Here is an 11,830-nt window from a genome sequence, read left to right as displayed (position 1 = left end):
TAATCATTGTTTTTTATTTTACTTTGTATATAAATCATATATATTCATTGTTAATATTTTTATTATTATTATTATTATGTTATCTATATGCTATTAATGTATATTTAAATATATTTTTTTTCATTCAATACTCGTGTTATTTAACTATCCTGTAAACTGTAGTACAAAAAAATACATATGGTATAGTGTACATGTAAATATTTATTGCTGTCAAGTTAAAAATAAATTCTATATTTGTCACTTATATTTTCTGTCTTTCTTTTTTTTATTTATAATATAATACACACATGTATATTACTTTATGTACATATACATATATATTATGTTGAAATTAAATTATTTTCATGAAATAATTACTACATAGAATTACAAAACTAAATTAACTTAATTACATCGAATTACATAAACTAAATAAACTACATCACAGAATTTTATAAACTAAATAAACTTCAAATTATTTATTTATTATATAATTTGCAGAAACTAAATAAAAGATTCTTATTTTTAATTAAAAATAAAAATAAACTTTTCAAATTATCACATAGAATTACAAAAACTAAAACCAACACAGAATTTCAATAAAAACAAAAATAAACATTTTAAATATAATAAAAAAACTTTAAATTATTTATTGCGCTTGTTTTTTTTTATTTTTTGCGCTTGCAGAGTCTCTAGGATAATATTCAAGGATCTCGCTCTGAAACAATATAATATTACAATTAACAACAAATATTTTAAATTTACTTTATATAATTTAAGCAATGAAATATTTATGTTCGTACCTATCTACTTAAAACATTAACTAAATATTTTAAGACTCTCTCTTTTCTTTGCTGGACCCATCTCCCAGCACGTGAACCGCGTACATCTGTAATGTATATACATATATATATTTCTTATTATTTTTTTTATTTTATATTTCGTATTATTATTATTATTATTTTATATTTTGTATTATTATTATAATTTATTACTTACAATATTTTCGGCGAGTCGAGGAATCTCGTTTAGAAAAACGATCTTGCAATTGTCGAAAATTGCGATCTCGCGACCGTCGCTCCCGAGAATTGCGATCTCGCGACCGTCGCTCCCGAGAATTGCGATCTCGCGACCGTCGCTCCCGAGAATTGCGATCTCGCGACCGTCGCTCCCGAGAATTGCGATCTCGCGACCGTCGCTCGCGAGATCGCAGTTCTCTTGATCGAGAAATACGATCTCGCGAGTGACGATCGCGAGAAGTGCGATCTCTTAAACGACGGTCCTGGGAATGACTTTTAGAGCGACGATCACAAGAAGTACGATCTCGTGAGTGACGATCCCGAGAGCTCCGATCTCCAGAACGACGATCGCGAGAACTGCGATCCCGCGAACGACGATCATGAAAACTAGACGATCGACGATCGCGAGATCGCATTTCTGGTGAGCAATGGGGGGCGTGAATGTACCGTTGCTCATGAGAATTACGATCTCGCGATCGTCGATCGTACTGAGCGTTTGCTATTACTATAGATAGTAGCTCATTTCGAGAAGTATTTCGCGATCCTGAAGTTGCTCTTTCGTGATTCTCAGCATTCTTTGACTTTGGAACCTTACTTGAGACACTGAAAAATATCCGTAATTGAATAATTATTTTCTTAATTTATCACAAAATAAAATTAAAAAATTTATGTATACCAACACTTACATGTCTATCTCTTCTTCTGAGAGGAGAAGATCAAAGTTTCCACTAGAGCTGTAATATAATTATTAATTTATAATTTTTATGTATAGCTATCATTTTAGTTATACAGACAAATAACTTTACATATTTATAATTACAAAAGATTACTCAAATATATTTATTAGATATAAACGTTTTTTTAATTAATTATTATATATAAATGAATTTAATTATCCTAAGTACAAATATATATATAATATACAAATATATAAGTATAATTACATATACATTTAAATTTAATTAATATATGTATGACTAATCCTTTGTACTTATTGTTGTTAGTATATAAGTTAATATTTTTATCTGCGTAGATATTATTATAACTTAAAAAGATATTCAAATATCTTTCTCTCTCTCTTTATATTTATGTTATCATATGTAATTATAATACACAAAGTTATTCATGTATATAATTAATTATTATATTTAAATGCTGATAATTATCCTTATATGTACGTTATTATTAATATGTACATTATTAATTAAGGAGATACATACAATATATACATTTATATATAATAATTTTCTATATGGATTATCTTTTTTTTATTTATTTAGCTATAATTATGGCTTCGTTATTTATTTAGCTATAATTATGGCTTCGCACGTAAATATAAACTTACATAGCCATAAGTATTACTACATAATCTTTTGTACGTATTACTATGGCAATGTTAACTTTTATGTTTGTATGCGTAGCTATAATTATAGCTACAAAAAAGATTATTAGCTATAATTATATATAATAAATATATATAATGTATATATATCCTAATTAATAATATACATATTAAGGATAATTGTATACATTTAATAAGTAATTTTATTTTTAATTATAAAAATTTTTCGAAACTAACCTTGTTTTTTCAGGTGGATCGTTTTCTTTTCTTTTTTCCGCTTCATCTCTCTTTCTATTTCCGTTGTTATTATTATTATTAAATATTTGTTGCTGCATTGTTGCTACAAAAGATAAATTTATAAACATAAAATTTCTTAATTTATTTAGATTCACAATACTTACCAGCATAATCGGCACGCAATGTGTCTTCTGGATAGTAACATTCACACGTGCTGACGTGCTCTACGCTCTACGTTGTACCATAGAACTTATAGGTATGGAAGAGGAATAGAAGCGCCTAAGATGACTTTCTCGAAATGCGCATGAGCAGTCCATGAGCAGTCGCGACCGCTCATGCGCATTTCCAGAAAAAGTCATCTTTGACACAGTTTTGCGCTTCTATTCCCCTTTCATATGTATAAGTTCTATGGTTTGTACCCGCTAAATACAATATGTGAGAGAACGTTCTGCGCCTGCGCAGAGGCGACTAAAGCAGAAAAAGCATGCGGCGTGCTACTTTGTAATAATAAAGGTGCTTTTACATGGCAGCATCGAACGTCGAACATCTGTGTGCGCAGAAATTCATTGCGCAAATATTAAATAAAAAAATAGGTTCTAGCTTCTTGCAGCTAATAACATGAGTCATACGAATATACAGTAGAAATCACAAAATTATATTTTATAATATACAAACATTCGTATTGATTAATATACAAACATTCGTATTGATTAATGATATTAACGAATATATATTCATATTTATTATATTCATAAATATAGTTATTATTAATGAATATAATATTATAAATATCTCGGTGTGACATGGTGTTATTTTGCTGCAAGAAGCAAAAATTGATTTTATTTGACATCTCTGCAGTGATTTTCTGCGCAGACACTTATTAACGCTCGATGCTATCATGTAAAATGTATCTTATGTATACATAAAGATAGTACGCTCGCGCTTACAGCTTTTAAAAGAATGAAATAATTAATTTAAAAAAAATTTTTTTACAAAAAAAAAACTCCCGACTGCTGCCAACAAAGTTGTAACGTTTAAATTAGAAAATTAGAAAATAAAAAAAAAATAAAATAAAAAACAAAAAATTTAAAGTAATAAAAATTAGAAAATAAAAAAAATAAAAAATAAAAAACAAAAAATTTAAAGTAAAAAACAAAACAAAAATTAAAAATAAAAACAAAAATTAAAAATTAGAAAATAAAAAATAAAAAATTAACAAAAATTAAAAATAATAAAAATTAGAAAATAAAAAATAAAAAATTAAAAACAAAAAATTTAAAGTAAAAAATTTAAAGTAAAGAATTAAAAAAATACAAAACATAATTTATTAAAAATTTAAAGTAATAATAAAAATTAGAAAATAAAAAAAATAAAAAATGAAAAACAAAAAATTTAAAGTAAAAAACAAAACAAAAATTAAAAATAAAAACAAAAATTAAAAATAATAAAAATTAGAAAATAAAAAATTAAAAATTAAAAACAAAAAATTTAAAGTAAAAAATTTAAAGTAAAGAATTAAAAATAAAAAATAAAAGAACAAAAAAATTAAAAGTAAAATAAGCTTGTAAAAGTTTGAAATAAAAATCACATAAATAAAGTCTTTGTTATTTATTATATTTCATATTTAAATTTATTCTTATTTAAATTTATTCTTATCATACATATTTAGCGCTATATAATTTACAAAGATTTCAGATTTTTGAATTTAATAATACTAAAAAAATTTTTTTAAATTATAATTATTATTATTAATTCTACAATTTACAGGAGCAGTCGGGAGACGCCGCGCTAAGTGTGTGTTCCGCAGCGTCAGTATACATATGCGGGTGTGCGTATGTGAGTGCATGTGAGTATGTGTATGAATGCGGGTATTCATATGTTCGTATGCGCGTGTTTGCACGCATGAGTGCGTACATATGTGCGTACGTGCGGGCGTGACTTCGTGCGCGTACATGTGTATGAGTGTGTGAGTACGTGCGTTGAGTATCGAAATTTGTGTTTGTGTCTATTTATTACATAAAACGTGCGCGTGCGCAAATGTCTTAAATTTAGCGCGGCGTCTCCCGACTGCTCCTGTAAATTGTAGAATTAATAATAATAATTATAATTTAAAAAAATTTTTTTAGTATTATTAAATTCAAAAATCTGAAATCTTTGTAAATTATATAGCGCTAAATATGTATGATAAGAATAAATTTAAATAAGAATAAATTTAAATATGAAATATAATAAATAACAAAGACTTTATTTATGTGATTTTTATTTCAAACTTTTACAAGCTTATTTTACTTTTAATTTTTTTGTTCTTTTATTTTTTATTTTTAATTCTTTACTTTAAATTTTTTACTTTAAATTTTTTGTTTTTAATTTTTAATTTTTTATTTTCTAATTTTTATTATTTTTAATTTTTGTTTTTATTTTTAATTTTTGTTTTGTTTTTTACTTTAAATTTTTTGTTTTTAATTTTTTATTTTTTTTATTTTCTAATTTTTATTATTACTTTAAATTTTTAATAAATTATGTTTTGTATTTTTTTAATTCTTTACTTTAAATTTTTTACTTTAAATTTTTTGTTTTTAATTTTTTATTTTTTATTTTCTAATTTTTATTATTTTTAATTTTTGTTAATTTTTTATTTTTTATTTTCTAATTTTTAATTTTTGTTTTTATTTTTAATTTTTGTTTTGTTTTTTACTTTAAATTTTTTGTTTTTTATTTTTTATTTTTTTTATTTTCTAATTTTTATTATTACTTTAAATTTTTTGTTTTTTATTTAATTTTTTTTTTATTTTCTAATTTTCTAATTTAAACGTTACAACTTTGTTGGCAGCAGTCGGGAGTTTTTTTTTTGTAAAAAAATTTTTTTTAATATTCTATTAAACCAATAAAAAGTTCTCGATATAGAAAAACATAACCGTTTTGGTCGGTAAGACAGACGCTTTAGGATCCTCTTAACAAACTCTTCAGAATGATTGACTGTGTGGTGCTGATATCCCTGTAATTTCAAATCGAGATATCCCTTCCAGCAGTCACTATGGATTGTTGTTCCAATAGTCACGTGTTTTTTTTATTAAATTCGTCAGAGGGCTGCTATCTCTTTTATTATCAGGACAAATTTCGAGTCGATATTTCTCAGGATGTCCTCGTTCGATCATCCCAAAGATCCAGGATCCTTCGACTACACGACCTCTCTGAAACTTTCGTCGACCAATTTTGCATTCGTCGACTTCCACAACAATTCCATCACCTCCAATTTTTCCTTCCTGATCAAATTTTTGGTCGAGACTTAGTAAACACACTTCTCGACAAAATAAGAATCGGTCGGCGACAGTTTCAGAAGATAAGCTCTGTCCTTCAATTATACTACTTTCCCGTAAAGTTTGCTCGAAAGTAAAATTTACGGAAAAACAATATGTTATAACAACGCAAGTCATTGGCGAAGTATGACACCTTTCGAACCAGGTGTTTTCTGCAACAGTTGCAGAATGGTTATATTTACCCTTTTTTTGGCAAATAAATTCCCCGCAACACAAACGAGATTCGTATAGAACCATTTTCTTTTTATGTTTCGGGCAATACCTTTCACTTGGGATGAGATCCATATCTCGCAACCACTGAAGGGTTTTTTTCTCTAGTTGATAAAATGAAACTCAAACTAAATAAATTATAATTAACATTCATTTTATCAACTACTTAAAAAGTTTACAGAAAAAGTTTTGGCATTCTAATGATTACGCGTACAATATCTAATTAAACAGCTGAATTACACCGCTGAATACTTAATAAAAATACTATATGCTACAATAAGGTACACTAACAATAAGTAACATATGTAACAATAAGTTGCACTGCTGAGTACAAAAGCACGGGCTGTACTTTCGAAAAGCTTCTATACCTCTGATTTCTTTGTTATCGCGTATATCTCCGATATTTTTCTACATATAACGGGACTACGTATCTGTGTTTGTACATACTTTTGAATTTTCCAGTATTTGATAAAATAAATCCAAAAAACGTCAATTTTTGACGATTTTTTATGGTTTTCACCATGAAAATGAAAGTTGCGCCAATTTTCACTATCATATTCGTAATCAGCACGTCAAAATACGTAAGTATACGTAGTTTCAAAAAAATCGGAGGTATGGGCTTTTCGGAAGTTTATCCTTAAATTTATTATAGAAATAAAAATCTCTCTCTTAAGAACACACAAAATGCAAAAAAATAGAATATAAAGAAAAGTTAGAAATAATGATTACAAAAGAACATACTAAAATAAATTATAACAAATAAATGTACTCTAAAATTATAAATATTATCATATATAAACATATAAAATCATATTCAAATATTAAATATATACATATATATTCAAATATAAATTAAATAGGAATTATCATAGAGAGGAGCACACCAAAATAAATTAATAGATTAATGTTAATAAAGATAAACTAAAGAAAGTTATAAAATTATTATTATATATAATAATTTTATAACTCTCTTTAGTTATGTATATAGAATATATGTATATAGAAATATATATAAAAATCTGTATCTATAATTCCATATTTGATTATATATGATTATATATTAAAAATTTATGAACAAAATAAATATTTTTGCAACACAAAATTTAAATAGAAACAATATTAATTATTTATTTAATTAAATATAATAATTTTCAATACTATTAAATATTGTTAACAACTGATATGATAAATATTAACACAATATTATTAAATATTATATTAACAAAACTGTGATCTAACTTTCATTACAAGGTATGCATTTTTTTGCAATAAAAACGTGATTGAACGTAATTTTTAAATAATTATGACATTTTTATATTTTTATTCTGGTTATCCTGATTATTTTGATTCTAAAAGAAAATTATTCATTAGTTATTTTATATAAAATTTTATAGTTTAATATTTCTTTGTGAATATAATTTTTTTTTATGTACTGGTATTGCGGTAGACTATTTACTTGATTATTTTCTGCCTTTCTTTTTTTAGGCGTTTGAACGGCTTTTATTAACTGTTTTAAAGGCATTCTTCCTTCTTTGGGATATATATCTTTAATATCGTTAACCACTAAATATGGTGGAATAGCTATAAAATTAATATATTAATTAATTAAGTATATTATTCAATATGAGAGATAGAGATAAAGAAAAAAGTTATAAAATTTAAGTCATAGGAGGAAGAATTAAGAGTTGACAAAAAATAACTAAACTAATGACAAAAGAAATAATCTTTTAATAATAAATTAAAATTTACTAATAGGTATTCTAAATTTCACAAAAACTTAGAAATAATTGTTGCAAAAAAAGAAACTTTATAATATATATTATTTATAAGAAAAAAATATTGAAAGTGATCAAATAAATTAATTAAGTTTTAATTATTAATTTAATTTGATTTAGACATGATCAGAAACGTCAAAATTACAATTTACATAAAAATAATTTGCTTTATATTTAATCTAATTAGTTTAGTTTAAGTCCATTTGCTTGATTTTTCTTATTAAATTAATATTAGAAAAAGAAAAATTTCTCGTACAAATATATAAGACAATTTTAATTAAAATAATTATAACATATATATTCACAAATAATATATTTTGTAAAATAATTATAACATATATATTCACAAATAATATATTTTGTAAAATTATTATAAATATTTTTTACCTAAATTTTGCATAGTTCCTATTAATTCAATTTTATCTCCTTTATGCAAATGTAATTTTAAATATTCATCATCATCAAAATTTGTAATATTGACTTCTAATTTAAACACACGTGCCATCAGTAAGTGATCCACATACTATATTTTTCTTAATATTATTATTAATAACGGATGCAAAATTTGTTTTTATGTATGCTTCTAGAACTGTAAAATATATACAATGTTAAAAATATGTGAAATAATGATTTAAAAATTTTAAAATAATAGGTGCACATAAAACTTACTAATACATTGTGAAGTGTTTACAACCTTATTTAATAAAACTTTTTTGGGATTTATTTGTTCAATTGTAGGATTATATTTTCCCAAATTATTGATTACCGTATTTTTTCTAATTAATAACTCATACGGTACATTACCATTGTTGTACATACTCATTTTAGGCATTCTCGCTTGCACTCCGTCCAAATGAAGAATCTATTCAAATCAGCAACTATGTGTTTTCTTTACACCAATTGATTGGTTTTATTATTCTGTGCACAAAAGTATTACAGCAAGATAACCGAAAAGTTAATGTTTCACAAGATATTTTATATTTTATGTCAAAGTTAATGTTTCACAAGATATTTTATATTTTATGTCAAAATACTGTAAACTTCAAGTCTCATAACTCGGAAAGTGCTTAATAAAAAATAACTCATATATAGGGTTTTGGAAAGCTCTCGAGGTAAGCTACAAGAATATGCAATGAAAAATAGGGGGTTCCATTTAAGAAATTGAAGGTGACCTTCACGTGACCTTCAAACGACTATCCAAGGTCAAACCAATGACACCATCTTATGTCCCCCTCGAATTGATTAAAATGGTCCACCCTATATATATATATATGTATATATAATTTTTTTTTGCTTTATTTTGTTATTTTGATTTAGATGGCTTATTATTATCTACATCTTCTTTCCATACGGAAATTGTAGCCTTTTTATAAGTTCCCTGTAATGTAATATTTTAGGTTAATTTAAAACTAAGTTTCCCTACAGACAAATAACAGAAAAAAATAAAGAAACTTACTTTTGCTACATTTCTTTTTGATCTCGGACTTTCAGTAATTTTATTGCTATCGTTGCCAGAAAGACCTTTTTGTAATTCTTTCTGTAAAAAAAAAAACACATTTTTTAATCTTGCTAGAAGAACATTATAATTATATTTTTTAACATAAACCTTAATAAGTACATACCGATGAGCTTATTTCTTTTTTATAGGATCGCAACTTTGATCGATAAGGTTCCATGGTTTCTGCTTCTTCATGAGTAACCTGTTGGTTTTTACAAAAGTTAGTCCAAAAGTTTTCCTATTTCTTTCTACGGGGTCTCCAATAGAGTCGTAAAGTCGTAAGTCGTAAGAAATTGACCAATCACAGTTGAATGTGAAGAGAATAATCAACTGTGATTGGTTAATTTCTTACAACTTATGACTCTATTGTAGACCCCGCATTTTTTATAGGGAAACTTACTTTGGGACTCTTTTTGGTTTTTGTTTTTTTAGATCTGTCCTTATTTTATAACTTCTAATTATTTTGTAATAATAAAAAAATAAATGTCAATATATACAATAATGTTATATTTATGTTCTTGTATCAAGATAGAAAAAATGTGTTCTTTTTTACAGAAAAAATCTCCTGTACCTTATAAAGGATTGTCGGTAAATGGGGAGGACAGATCTGTAAAAGTAAAAACTAAAAATTGTCTAAAAGTAAGTTTTCCTTACTATTTTATTTACTACTATTTTGTTTTCTAATTCGCTAATGTGTATTTGTACATGTTTTTTTTAACTCTATAGGATTTATATAAGTATTTTGACAAGTGCATCTTATGTATCCATTGTCTAAAAATTTAATAAATGGATGTATTGTTTTAAATTTTTCTTGTTCCTCAATTGGATCTATATTATGATCTTTTTTTAAATGTTGTACAGCATCATCGCCAAATTTAAAAATTATTCACTAAGAATATAAAGGCTCGATATATATCAAATATAAATCGGTAATAGATAGGCTATTCGAGCCGTACGTGGATGTCGGTGCGTCGATTTCAACGAAAATTAATTTTTCGTTGGAATTAACTAATTGTGCACGGGGCACACATTTTGCTTGGCACACCGCCTGTCTTTATTACGGAACAATCTCAATTCGAGATTTTTATTCCAAAGATCCCCTCTAACCCCCCTACAGAATTATAGGCGAGAAAAATATAGATCCGAAAGTCGCTGAATCGGCTCGAATAGCCTATCTATTACCGATTTATATTTGATATATATCGAGCCTTTATATTCTTAGTGTTTAATTCACGCCGGTTGAAAAAGGCGTTATTTACAAATAGTTATTTTGGGGTGAAAAGTGGCCCCGCATGCTCAGTATCTGGCTGGCATGCGGAAGGTCCCGGGTTCGAATCCAGTTCGAACCAACACACCCCATATGCCTGCTCGGGTACCGGTGGAAGAAGGGAGACAATGATGTTGAAGAAAGGGGGGAGAGCAGGATGAGTAGAGGAGATGGAGGATTGCTGGGAGAAAGAAGGAGGATGGAAGGAGGAAGGACAGTTTGAGAAGGCTGGAGAAGAGAATGGAGCCAGGGGGAGTATTGGAAGAAGGAGATGGAGGATTGCTGGGAGATATGGAGGAAGAAGGAGTGTTGGAAAACGGGTGGCTGAATGTGGTATAGTGTATAGTATATATATATGGATTGTATTTAAAAATTGTAAGGTCGCCGATGGCCAGGATAAGAAAGAGATGGGAGAAGTGTATTGTAAAAAGGTTCGGGAATGCTTCTTTGGAAAAAAGCGCCTTGTAAACCCTGAGGGGATATGCAATAAATGATGGTATGGTACAAATAGTTATTTATCAAGGCAGAGAAAAATATAGAGTCGAAGTGTCTGAATAGCTCAGATGGTGAGAGCAATCGCCCGGCAAGCGAAAGGTCTCGGGTTCGATTCCCGATTCAGCGACTTTCGGATCTATATTTTTCTCGCCTATAATTCTGTAGGGGGGTTAGAGGGGATCTTTGGAATAAAAATCTCGAATTGAGATTGTTCCGTAATAAAGTCTTGGCGGTGTACCAAGCAAAATGTGTGCCCCGTGCACAATTAGTTAATTCCAACGAAAAATTAATTTTCGTTGGAATCGACGCACCACGTACGGCTCGAATAGCCTATCTATTACCGATTTATATTTAAAAATTATTGTGACAGTTTTATCTTCACATAAGGTGCATTTTAGTGTGTGCAAATCGCTCAATTGATTAAACAAATGCAACCATGTTTTTTTTTTGTAATAACATTTCCTTATGGAAATCTTTCATATGTTGTTTTATATGCGTGTAATCTTTTTTTAGAATGAAAATCTTTGGACATAACCTGCACTGGATATTGTAAGTATTATTGATTAATTGAAAGAAACCATTTCCATGTATTAAACTTTGTCTCCATGTTTTCTGTGAACAATATAATAATATAATAAAAATTAGCTGATTTTTGTCATTAAATATTATTTGAGTTTAAAAACCTAAAAAC

The 11,830-nt window shown here is 26.8% G+C and overlaps 1 long non-coding RNA gene across 1 annotated transcript; it reads right to left on the bottom strand.

The window, feature by feature from the left end:
- Nucleotides 1-383: 383 nt before the first annotated feature.
- LOC145942005 (uncharacterized) lies at nt 384-3,011 on the bottom strand. Its single transcript, XR_014426280.1, has 6 exons — nt 2,742-3,011; nt 2,578-2,680; nt 1,685-1,732; nt 979-1,601; nt 783-868; nt 384-697 (listed from the first exon to the last, which is right to left on the bottom strand). It is a non-coding gene; the product is annotated as an uncharacterized LOC145942005 (long non-coding RNA).
- Nucleotides 3,012-11,830: the final 8,819 nt, after the last annotated feature.

Source organism: Prenolepis imparis, unplaced genomic scaffold, assembly GCF_030444845.1.
Source record: "Prenolepis imparis isolate NDT839.2.m4 unplaced genomic scaffold, iyPreImpa1.0 SCAF_10, whole genome shotgun sequence".
Taxonomy (NCBI): domain Eukaryota; kingdom Metazoa; phylum Arthropoda; class Insecta; order Hymenoptera; family Formicidae; genus Prenolepis; species Prenolepis imparis.
The sequence above is the reverse complement of the archived record's forward strand: the minus strand, read 5'-3'. Positions and strand labels throughout refer to the sequence as shown.